Below are 12,833 nucleotides of genomic sequence, written 5' to 3'. Positions count from 1 at the left end.
AGATGAATTATGCAAACAAGAATCAAAGTCTTTCCCATAAACACTAAAATCATCCATAAAAACCTCCATTATGGTTTCTAAGTAATCGGAAAAGACACTCATCATGTAACGTTGAAAGGTAGCGGGAGCATTGCATAGCCTAAAGGGAATTCTCCTATATGAAAATGTTCCATATGGGCAAGTGAAGGTGATCTTATGTTGGTCATCCGGGTGTATCGGGATTTGGAAGAATCCTGAGTACCCATCAAGGTAGCAAAAGAATTTGTTATAGACAAGCCTCTCAAGTATTTGATCAATGAATGGAAGGGGGAAATAGTCTTTTCTTGTTGCGGAATTCAACTTAAGATAATCAATACAAATTCGTCAACCGGTGATCTTCCTTGTGGGTATTAGCTCGTTCTTGTTATTTTTCACCACCGTGGTACCTTCTTTCTTGGGTACCACTTGAATGGGGCTAACCCACAAGGAATCCGATATAGGGTAGATGATTCCCGCATCAAGCAATTTCATAACCTCCGCTTTTACAATTTCTTGCATGTGGGGGCTTAGTCTCCTTTGTCCTTGGATGGTAGGTCTATGGTCTTCCTCTAGATGAATCCTATGCATGCAAAAGTTGGGGCTTATTCCCTTAAGGTCATATAAACTATAACCTATAGCCTTTTCATGTTTTTTTAACATACCAAGGAAACTTTCCGATTGACTATCATCAAGTTTTTCATTGACAATCACGGGTTTGATTTTAGACTCATCAAGGTAAGCGTACTTCAAATTAGGGGGAAGGGGTTTTAGAGTTGGGGTTTGTACCTCACTTTCTACCTTTGATGGTTCATTAGGAACCTCTTCCACCTCCATTACACATTCCACCCTCATTACATGTTCTACCTTGGTTGCTTGTTCTTTCTTAGTGGATTGTGATGCTTCCTTGAGAATGTCATTTATCCGCATAGATTGCTCTAAGTGAGCTCTGTGTTGGCTAGAGCGGCTTCAAGGAGGTCTAATTCCAATGCCCAATGTTTGTTTATGGCCTCACTTGCTTCCAAGGCCTCCAATGCTTCCAAAGGGTCTTTGATGAGAGTAGAACTCGCATGGTCCTCTACACAACAATCTATAAGATCTATCTTGCAAAGTAAACTGAGAGAAAAAGATGAGAAATACCTTGAGGAGATACCCTTCCTCAAGGAAAAGAAAGACGCAACAAAAAAACAATTGATGATAACAATTCAATTGAACACCGTCCCCGGCAACGGCGCCATTTTTGATTCGGTTTAAAACTTTGTCGTCTAAGCTAACCAATCAAAAAAATATTTATAATCTAAACAAACTACTCTTAGTAGAGTTGTGAGTAAAGATCGGATCCCAAGGAACGGGTATTGGATTAAATTATCTATTGCAAGTAGTTATGTCTTAGGGTGTCACAATTTAGATTGGGTTGAGATGAGTATGTAGACTACTAGGCAGGTGAAACAAAGTAAGAAAAGTAAATGAGGATGTAAACAATTGATAAAGGCACTAGGGTGTCATGGGTTTATAGGGGATTCATGGTGGTGATCATACAAACATGTTTACATAGGTGCAAGCAATTATTCTTGTAGTGGAATCGAGTTAGTTTATGTCTTACAATTCCTAGGAATATTTGGGTCCCGGAGCCGAGTCGGTCAAGACTGTACAACACCTACAAGTCGACTTAGTTTCTTCCTATACAACTATATGCATGGTCTAACAAGGCTCGAGTTAGTTTATATCTTACAACCCTTGTTGAATAGATAAGAGATTTATGCATGCAAGGTTATCAATCAAGCAATTTATCAAGCATAACATGCGCATAAGTTGAAACTACAACAAGCAAGCATTCTTTATGAAAGCATATTATATTAAGTATGGATCTACCCCCATGTTTTAATTCCCCTAATCCTCCATTAACCCTAGCTAGGAGACTACTCACTCATGGTTATGGTAAACATGCTAATAGGGGTGTCAATCATACTAACAAGTCCAAACATGATGAATGATTATGAAAACAAACAATACTTAAGCAAGGAGTAAAGAAATTGTACCAAACTTATGATGAACAATTGGAAAGAAATAATAATAAAAAAAACTTGATTGATAAATGAAGAGTTGTCAATTTTTCAATAAACTCCCAATAATCTTCCAATTTCCCAACTAGATCTAAGAATTCTTGAATAATAATTAAGGAAGGATTAATATGTAATTAAGCTAATTAATTTCTAATCTACTCGAATGACTTGATCATCATCTCCTAATGCAATGGAGTATTTATAATAAGTACAAGTATTAGGGTGACTAAGGGCTTAAATGACGATTAAGTCCCTAAGATGAAGATTATCGCCTTGCAAGTCCCATGAAGAGTCCCACGACCTGCCCATGTTGGACGCTCGTGCTGCTTGAGGATTCGCCCCTCCCAGGCTTGGGACGCCCGGATTTAGCCATGGGTCGCTCGACTTGAGGTTGGGATGCCCGGATTGTTGCACAGCTTGGCTTCTCTTCTTCTTGACTGCCTCAAGATCCGTAGGGATCATTGAGGAGTCGTGAGGGTCTTCATCATTGCCCATTTACTTGGTTTGTTAACTGAGGCCTTTAGTTAGCATCCTCTTCGTTGCTTGGTCGTTAAGTACGATCAATTTAGCTCATCTTTTGCTTCCCTATGCGCAAGGCTTAGCATCTTCCCCTACAAAGGGCACTGAAACCTCATAGAATGTGCAAAATAGGGAACATAAGATAGAAACGACCCTAATAAGTACTAGAAAGCATGGAAACGAGGCTAGTTAGGGGACTAAATGTGCGCAAATACGAGCCACATCAACAGCCAACATAGCAAATCTCACATGTTAGGTTTAAAATTGTGGATGCGCATTCATGCATTTAACCTGTTTTACCAATTTTGCACTTAACCAACCAAGATCGATCAGATAGGCCACTACCGCGGGCGGGATTGGTTTTTGATTAAAGAGCTTCCCAATACGTACCCTCACCTCTTACTCAGAAACTTTGTATAGTGAACGACCTTATCTAGGGCGAACGAGAGTCATTCTAGCGATACGATGCTAAAGAGGGATGATTCCTTATCTTTAGTACCTATGTCAAGCACCTCTTACTCAGAAACTTTGCTTTTTTCTCATCCCCGCGTTTCGAATCCTGATTGCGTCAAGCATACCATTGGCGTTACAGCATTTTGTTTCGCGAAAGATCATTCAATTCCTCGTGCAAGAGGCTAGGGCACCAACCTTACACATTTTAATTGGATTGGCATCCCTCTCGAAAATCGGGTATTGATCGCTTAGTGTGTAACCACCACTACAAGAATATGAGGCAAAAGAATCATCAATAAATAATCATCTGAGTATCTAAATGATTTCTTTGACCAAAGAAACCATTCATTAAAGAAAAATGATCTCTTTCAAATAACAAAGAAACCATTGTAGTGTAAAAATGGTTTCTTATATTAAAATAAGGATTAAAAAAACTTCCAGCATATATCTAGTCACTTGCCCTCTCAAAAGAAATATTTTAATAACTCTATTTACAAAAAAAAAAAAAAAAAAAAAAAAAAAAAAAAAAATATATCCAGAATAATAGAATCCCATAAATTAGAACTCTAGAACTTATACCCAGAATTCTCATCTTCTTTCATCACATTAGATCTAAATCCTTCCCACAATCGCTCACCACAACGGCCCTGCTTGGACAACGCCAAGGTCCTGCTAGGACAACGCCACAACCCTGCTACGACAACGCGACAGCTCTCCGCCGGTGAAACCTCTGCCATAAGAGGTATTTTCTTTCTCTTATCCTATTCAAATTAATTGTATATGAAATTATCGTTGTTGGTTACATTTTATATCCTTTGATTGATATGAGTAAAACCGTAACAAAAAATTCTAAAGTAAGCATGTGTCTTTTGGAATTAGGGTTCATATACAATTGGGGCTTTTTAATGAAAAACGATTATGGTAATGTGTTATTGTGTTTATATGATGTTCTTAAATATGAATGATGTTAAATTGAGGGATTTATGAAGTTGTCGATTTAAAGGTTCTGAAAATTAGAAAATGAACAAGGATTCTATTAAGGCTGTTTGTATTATACATTAGTCGACAACATACAGCCTCTCACACCTTAATTGTCACAGAACAATGACATTGGTATTGACATTCTGAGTGTTTGACAGTAGGTCCTCAGCCTGTGTATTCGATATATGAAGATAATGTTTGAGCGGATGCTTTGTCTTCTATTGGGAATTAAGTTGTAAGAGGGTCATGTTGGTCTCGTGCTATCAGTTAACCCCTGTCTTTCTTGTGTTTTATTCTCCACAATCTTTGATGTTAACTTGTGCTTTAAATCAGTCCTGGACGCATTGCAATTTTTGATGTTAACCTGTTCAGGTTAAGTAAACTCGTCTAGGGGATTTTGGTGAAAACTACCAAACTATTCTACCAGTAAGTTTGGACTCTATGTAGAAATTCACATATTGTTAATTAATCATATGTTTGTACACATGAATGAGGTGTGTTTTTATTTAAGATCATATCAATTAAAAATGCTTGGTTTCAGGTATATATGTTCTTTGATGTTGTCTCAGTCTTACCAACGGTAAAAATGCTGCAGTATGAACTTGAACTTAATTTTACCTGTAGTCTTGAAAATATGCAGGATTCTTACCTCTGCTGTCGACTCGTGCAGTAGGCTTGTGAGGGAAATCGACCTTTTCAATTGTTTAAAGGAAGATCATTGTTGTTGCCCAGATCAGCTAATGAATTTCCAAACACACTCGCCTGCCTACCATGTCAGAGGTGTATTTTTTAACTAAAATCTTGTTTATATTGTTTTTTTTTATGTCATGGTGAGAAACAAGATAATGACTTTTATTTTTATACAATGTCACAGGTGATGCGGTTAAGCCATAGTGATTTATATGTGAGAGATAAACATATGCAAGTAACTATTACCTTCAATTATTTTGGTGCAAGCCTCATGCAGAGAATGCCAAGGTACTTCACTCCTCTGTTGGCATGTTTGACTCTTTTTGTTTTTGTTTCATGAATATTGCATATGTGTGTCAGTTTCTAGTTTTTTTTTCACATTTCGGTAGGCAGGCGAGTGTGTAAATAATGTTGTTACTAATAATTGATCGATATTGTTGGGTTATTATGGTTGTGTTGTTGAGTTGAAGAGATTATTGTTATTATTTGATTCTTTCATAAAAATCATACCATTGGATTTGTTGAGTCAAACTCGAACATCAGACCATGGTTTGGCACACGTAATTATATCGTGAAAAATGACCATGGTTCGTGCCTTGTGAAAAGGTTTGGCTCAGGTTGGCTGCCATTTTCACGTGCAAAACACATCGGGGCTGGTTGAAACATTTTAGCTTCGGATTTATTTCAAGTGATATACAGACCACTTGGGGTAGGGCTATTTTGATCTTAGTAGTTACTGGCCAGGTTCAGCAGGTTTGATTTGGTCGTTCAATTCACGATTACTAAGGTTTTTTTTAATTCTAAGTACATAATGTTACTTGTGATTCCAAAATCGTTAAAGACGAGTCAATCTGGGTTCCGATTACATTTATGTTGTTCAGATCCGAATAGGTTGTTGGATTAGGCTATTCAATGAGTTATTCTTTGCTTGGCCTGTTTAATCCTACCATTAACACACGCTTTTGAACAAATACCTTGCTTTGAAGATGACTGTGCAGAAATTATCTCATTTCTTATTACTCGTACATTTTATGTTGTGAGCCAAATTTGTGTCATGTATTCTTTATAAATGTTCTCACACTTTTTTATTTGGCAAACATTAATATTGTTTTTTAGTTCATATGATTTTTTTTGTAGGTTTGGAAAATGTGGGTTACATTTTTTCTCAAACGCAAGGATTAGAAGAGGAAGATCGGACTGAAGTTGATCAATGAGAGTGCGATTTTTTTATGCATTTTTTTAGGAAAATGTTGTCGTTTTTGTATTTCTTGCAGAAAATATTACATGCTTCAAGTGATTGTAAAAACGAGTATACGTTATTTTATATACTCCGTATATGGTATCTTTTTAAATCAGGATGGTATGTGTGTTTTGTTGCATGGAACACGAATATGCGCACAATCGACTCATTATGGCATTCATATGTAATGTACAACAATGCAGTAGATAAGGCGGAAAAAAAAATAATAAAAAAAATCAAAGAGACCATACTTCTCTAATAGTTGGTTTGGGTAAAGAAACCATTTATCTCTCTTGCTTGGTTTTTGACAAAGAAACCATTTATCTAGGAGGTATGCTTTCTATCTTTTAATCAAAGTAACCATTTTTATTTACATGGTCTCTTACCCTAAGAGACCTTTGACCTTGAGACCATCTCTATGTTGGTTTCTTAGGTCAATTTCCAATGGTCTATTTGGCATATATTCTTGTAGTGTTGCACCATGATTAAGCCAAAACCCTGTCAGCATTATGTATAATATAATGAACTGTGAGTGCTTATGTGCTATGTGATCATAAGTCCTTCCTGGGCATTTCTAAACTTTCGAAACACCTTCTTTGTGCCGTCATAATTGCCATTTTAAACCTCGGTCTTTCTCCAACCGTTGTAAACTTTTTTTGCGCCGTCATAATGGGCATTTCAAACCTCGGTATTTCGTTGACCGTTACAAACCTTTTTCGCGCCGTCATAATGGCCATTTCAAACATTTGTCTTTCGCCAACCGTTGCGAACCTTTTTGGCATAGTCATAATGGCCATTTCAAACCTCGGTCTTTCGCCGATTGTTGCAAACCTTTGTCATGCCGTCGTAATCACGATTTTCTAACCCGGTTTTCACAACCATTTCAAAAGCACCTTTTGATGTCGTCGTAATGACAATTTTTAATATACGGATTTTAAACCGTTTTGCATCGACATAATAGACTTTTGCGCCGACATAATGGCCCTTTCAAAACCCAAAAATGACACACCATTTTTTAGGACTTTCAAAATCCCGAGGACAACACACCGTTCTCGAGAACATAACAATTTCAACATTTTTCAATCTCGATTTTCAAAACACAAGTTTTTGAATTTCAAAAAACCGTCTTCAGAAAAAACACATCGTTTTCAACGCCACCGTAACTTTAACTCAAACTGTCTTTTGAAATAAACCTAAGACGACCCTTTTCAACTAGCCGACTCTTTGAAGATCCCTACTCTTCGAAAGCCTTCCATAAAGAAACAAATGTATCTTTTTGAAAATTTCTATTTTCAAAAATTTCAGTCCATCACTCCCTCCAATTCCGCCTCGTGTCTACCGAGTCAAAGCAAACGTACTAATGGGTCTTTAACTATGAGTCCTCTCACCCCGAGACTCATTCAACGGTGTCCCGCCATCACGTTGAACGCGAGTCAAAGTCTAGTTAACACCGTCGCACCATCAATCGAGTTAGCACCGAGGCACCACACACGGTTTCCCTCGTCTCTGTGACACCCCATACTCCAAGTGCCTTACCAGGACCACTCAGGTATAGAAATGTCACCATCTCGGTTTCCCGAGGCAATGATAATCAAATGAAAATAATGAAATATAATTTAAATAGTAATAAAGTTTAAAGAGATTACAATTCCAAATCCCAAAACTAATAAATAATACGATACTTGTTCTTAAAAACCAAATGTCTCAAAACTAAAGTACGACAGCGGAAGACTCTAATCAGCTCGTGGTGACACATCTCAGTTAGCCCAAATGCCTTTAATCAAACCTGCTCAACAACTGCTCACCATCCCCGAATGGATCACCACAGTTTTACAAAATAAAGACTAGGTCAGTACTAATCACACAACACAATCACAATAAGATAATTATCAAACAGCTCAACCGTCACATCAATCCCAAACTCCACAATCAAACTCCACATCACTGACTACACACTAAAGTGTGTAGTCCTGCCAGAGTACCCATCGCAACAGGTACTCCACACCGCCAGTGGGGGACCGCAGCCGTTCCCACCTAAGCCCCGCTCATCTCCATCGAGCGATAAACCCATGTTCATTAATGTGCACATCCCTTCTGTGGCGGGTTCCACAGAAGGCGAATCAAGGGCGTGACGTCACATACTACTATGCACACATACAAACAAAAAGACAACACATACGACCCTGACACGTAACCCATGTGACCGGTTCAAAATTGCACGGCGAGTTCGCGACTTTAGGACGTCTCCAAAGCCTTTGCATTAGCTCCTACAGCTTCTACCTCCGGTTCATTTTAATTTGACTCCCTATGTTCATTAAATTCATTGGTTACAGGTTTTAGGATAGTCGCTCTGATACCACTTTGTGACACCCCATACTCCAAGTGCCTTACCAGGACCACTCAGGTATAAAAATGTCACCATCTCGGTTTCCCGAGGCAATGATAATTAAATGACAATAACGAAACATAATTTAAATAGTAATAAAGTTTAAAGTGATTATAATTCCAAATCCCAAAACTGATAAATAATACGATACATGTTCTTAAAAACCAAATGTCTCAAAACTAAAGTACGACAGCGGAAGACTCTAATCAGCTCGTGGTGACACATCCTAGCTAGCCCAAATGCCTCTAATCAGACCTGCTCAACAACTGCTCACCATTCCCGAATGGATCACCACAGTTTTATAAAACAAACACGGGGTCAGTACTAATCACACAACACAATCACAATAAGATAATTATCAAACAGCTCAACCGTCACAGCAATCTCAAACTCCACAATCAAACTCCACATCACTGACTACACACTAAAGTGTGTAGTCCTGCCAGAGTACCCATCGCAACAGGTACTCCACACCGCCAGTGGGGGACTGCAGCCGTTCCCACCTAAGCCCCGCTCATCTCCATCGAGCGATAAATCCATGTTCATTAATGTGCACATCCCTTCTGTGGCGGGTTCCACAGAAGGCGAATCAAGGGCGTGAAGCCACTCACGCAAGTGACTCCACTCAGCCAGGGACGCACCCCGAAGATCACAGACAGATACAATCAACAACAATCAACAACAATAATATTCAACAACCGTCACAATACCAACATTATACTTTTATCAACATTCACAATCAAATCACCAACAAATCATGTGACTAATACTGAGTAGGGAAAACCATGCCTGGAATGCAACACAAACAGCAGACGATCTAGCAGCTGTCTCAAAATCTTTCTTCTACGAATCCTCCTCCTATTCACATAATCATACAATCACTACCAATACAACAAACCATAAAAACCCCCAATCCCAAAATTAGGGTTTAAACAACCTCAATCAAATGCTATAAAATTGGTATGTAGAACTTACCCTTGACGCAAGAATCACAAAGATACAATGAACAACGAAATACGACCTCTCTAGCTCCGGGATTTGCCAATAATGTGAATGAGGAGAACAACGTAGTTTGCAATCTCTTTTTGAGTGTATTAGGTTTATAAAAGTGTTTAGGAAAGATAACGGAGTATTATATATACTAATTCGCATTATTAACAAAACCCGTCAAAATATTACCCGATAACCAACTTACTCGACAGAGTAAGTCCCACTCGATAGAGTACCCAGAGACTCATAAAACCGTATGTAGTATTACAGTCTTCCCTCTTTAAAAAGAACTTCGTCCCTGAAGTTCAAACCACAACAAAACAAAAACACACTAACACTCTCCCGTTACAACACCAAAAACAAAACTCAACATAAAACTCCCAAAACATACGTACCAACCAAACTCAACCCGACTCAAACAACTACTAACTATATCAAAAGCAACATAAAAAGATGTAAAAACTCTTCGCGACCATCTCCTACCCCCCTAAAAAAAACAAGGTTACGTCCCCGTTACCATACATACCTGATAAAAAAGAAACGGATAGCGCTCTCTCATGGCCTCCTCCGCTTCCCATGTAGCTTCCTTAACCTCATGATTAGACCAAAGAATCTTAAGCAAGACTGTCTCACCATGTCTAGTCTTCCTAACCTTCCGGTCAAGAATCTGTTTAGGTACCTCAAGATAAGACAAGGACTCATCTAGCTCTATGTTCTCCACCTCTAACACATGTGACAGATCACTCACATACTTTCGCAGCTGAGACACATGAAACACATTATGTACCCTATCCAAAGCAGACGGTAAAGCCAACCGATAAGCAACCTCTCCAACCCGGTCTAAGATCTCATATGGTCCTATGAACTTCTGACTCAGCTTGCCTTTTTTACCAAATCTCATGACCCCACGCATAGGAGACACTTTCAGAAGAACCTTGTCCCCAACCTGGAACTCTATATCCCGGCGATGTAGCTCTGCATAACTCTTTTGCCTATCCTGAGCTGCTCTCATCCTCTCCCTAATCAGCTTAATCTGCTCAACGATCTCATGTACCATCTCTGGTCCTAAAACCACTGCCTCAGCACTGTCATCCCAACAAATCGGCCTCCTACATCTCCTCCCATATAAAGCCACAAATGGCGCTGATACCCGTCGTGAGGTGTCAAAAATAAATTTATAATCTCCAACTACAACTATAGCTAGCGGCAGTCGGGTCGAACCACAGAGAGGCAGACGTAATTTCTAGTTGTTTAAATTCGGTCTAAGGTAACAAAAAGGTGGGGGTTTGATTGGATTTGGTCTACAACTAATGAGCAATAAAATAAAGTAAACTAAGCAAACGGATGAAATCAAGTATAAAAAGAGGTACTAGGATGGTCGGTTCGTTATAGCTTTGGCGGCAGCATACTAAACAGGTGTAAATCAAACACATGAGGCGGGAAATAAAGAGGTCATCTCGGTCCACTCTTAACAAATAGCATCTTTCGATCTCGCTATAGGTCCCTAATATCACTAATACTAACTTTCGTCCTGAAAAGTGATTTACGGTCTAAACTTTACCTATCTTTCGATCCCGGCATAGTTTAGTCATTTTAATTGGTGATCTAGCAACTGTCCCTATCTCTCGATCTAATGGGTCAGTCATATCCTAAGCATTCAACTAGTCATGTGCACTCGATTCGTCGAATTAAGAATTAAAACAATTAAAACGAAAATAAAAACCTCACGTGGTCAGTCGATCGACCAGGTATGGCTGTCGATCGACCAACACGCGAATCAGGCTGTGTTCTTTATATTGCCGCCTACACTACAACTCCCCTACATCCTAGCACAATTGATTTAGCTACTCATACTAACGATGATAACAACAATGAAATTAACGAAATAGACAGAAGGTTTCATGCTTAAAACGAATGAACAAACAATTAACAATAAATATAATTCGGTTTCGGGAAACTAACTAACAATTCCTATACTATCAATGCAATAAAAATGAACTGAAAATAGAGCAAGTGAATACCGAAATTGCAGAAGGATCGTAACGGAATGATTGAAATCACAACGAAAATCCAATGCGAAATAGTTTCCCAAACCCTAATTATTTCTAAAGAACTGTATGTAAAACTTAATGTGAAAACTTGATATCTAAACTGATGTTTCTAGGTTACGTTTTATAGAAAATATACGTAACAATTATTATCAAAACCTAAACTCAATGGGCTTGCGTTTCCTCGATCTTTTAATTCTCGTCTGGGATAGCGGCTTGGTCGATCGATCGCTAGGATCGGTCGATCGACTAAATAGCAATGAACAAGAGCTTCGAACCCGATGGTTGGTCGATCGACTGAAGGTAGTGGTCGATCGACTGCTTGAGCTGCTACTTGACTTCTATAATCCCGTGGACTTGTCTTTTGGGCCTTGGAATGCGCACCAAGCTTGTTCCTTAAGTAAATTCTTCACGCCAAAATGCAATGCAGGATACTCGGGGATGGATTTAGCTTGATTTCCGTTGGATTCTTCACATTTCTGCAATAAAGTACAAAAACACGAAAGTAGACGGAAATTGGGGAAATGGTAGCTTAAACTACACAAATGAGCTCTGAAATGCGGGTAAAATGAGGTGCAAAACATCATATAAAAGACACGCATCAAACTTCCCCAAACCAAACCCTTGCTTGTCCCCAAGCAAGAACTAGACTCGATCTAATGGAACGAGTTCAAACTCAGAGCGAATTGCAACAAGTAAAGCCTAAACCATTTTAATGCAATAACCAACAAACAATTAGCAAATGAATCATGCAAACGAGTTATGGAGTCGTTAAAAACATGCTGAACCGTCAACTATAGAGACTTATCAAATTGGACTCTCACGGGTCGCTCAAATCACTCATAAGCACAGGTGAATAATGTAAAGATAGAAAGAATTCATTTTGTAGTGACACTCACCTAACTACGACCTATAAGAACATGCTTGCAATATAATATGAAAGTAATCTCTATGACCGTACATATGCATTCCAACCAATAAATGACCATGACACATGCCGAGGTATATATGGGATATGTGAGGTATGGGTAAGAAGAGGCAAAACATTTTATGGAAAAGTGGAGGTAAAGGTGATCAAGCTAGTACCGAAACGGAACCATATGGCAACATCCAACTTCTTGCTCAAAAACAAATGAAACGGTGCTATAGCAAGCACAAATCTCACAATCTCCAGGTATAAAAGTAATCAACTAACTCCCCATAAGATATGGATAATACATGGGAGCAAAAATCGCCAAAAGATAAAGGCTTGAATTATGCGAATTTGATTTCTTTTTCTTTCTCTCGAACCTCAGTCGATCGACCTATAATGCCAGTCGATCGACCGCTTAAACAGTACAAAACCTCTTTTTCTCTTTTTTCGAATCATTTTCTTTTCTTTCTTTTTTTTTTATTTCTTTCCTTCTTTTCATTTTCCCAACAATCATCTCAATTGAGCAAATACCACC

The 12,833-nt window shown here is 38.6% G+C and overlaps 1 long non-coding RNA gene across 2 annotated transcripts; it reads left to right on the top strand.

The window, feature by feature from the left end:
* Positions 1 to 3,594: 3,594 nt before the first annotated feature.
* LOC141598462 (uncharacterized) lies at positions 3,595 to 6,076 on the top strand. Of its 2 annotated transcripts, none has more exons than XR_012523527.1 (4): positions 3,595 to 3,792; positions 4,672 to 4,811; positions 4,906 to 5,009; positions 5,859 to 6,076. It is a non-coding gene; the product is annotated as an uncharacterized LOC141598462 (long non-coding RNA). The 2 variants fall into 2 exon arrangements; XR_012523528.1 differs by having other exon boundaries at positions 5,838 to 6,076.
* Positions 6,077 to 12,833: the final 6,757 nt, after the last annotated feature.

Source organism: Silene latifolia, chromosome 9, assembly GCF_048544455.1.
Source record: "Silene latifolia isolate original U9 population chromosome 9, ASM4854445v1, whole genome shotgun sequence".
NCBI classification, from domain to species: Eukaryota; Viridiplantae; Streptophyta; class Magnoliopsida; order Caryophyllales; family Caryophyllaceae; genus Silene; species Silene latifolia.
Note: the sequence above shows the minus strand (reverse complement) of the source record. Positions and strands in the feature narration are given on the sequence as shown.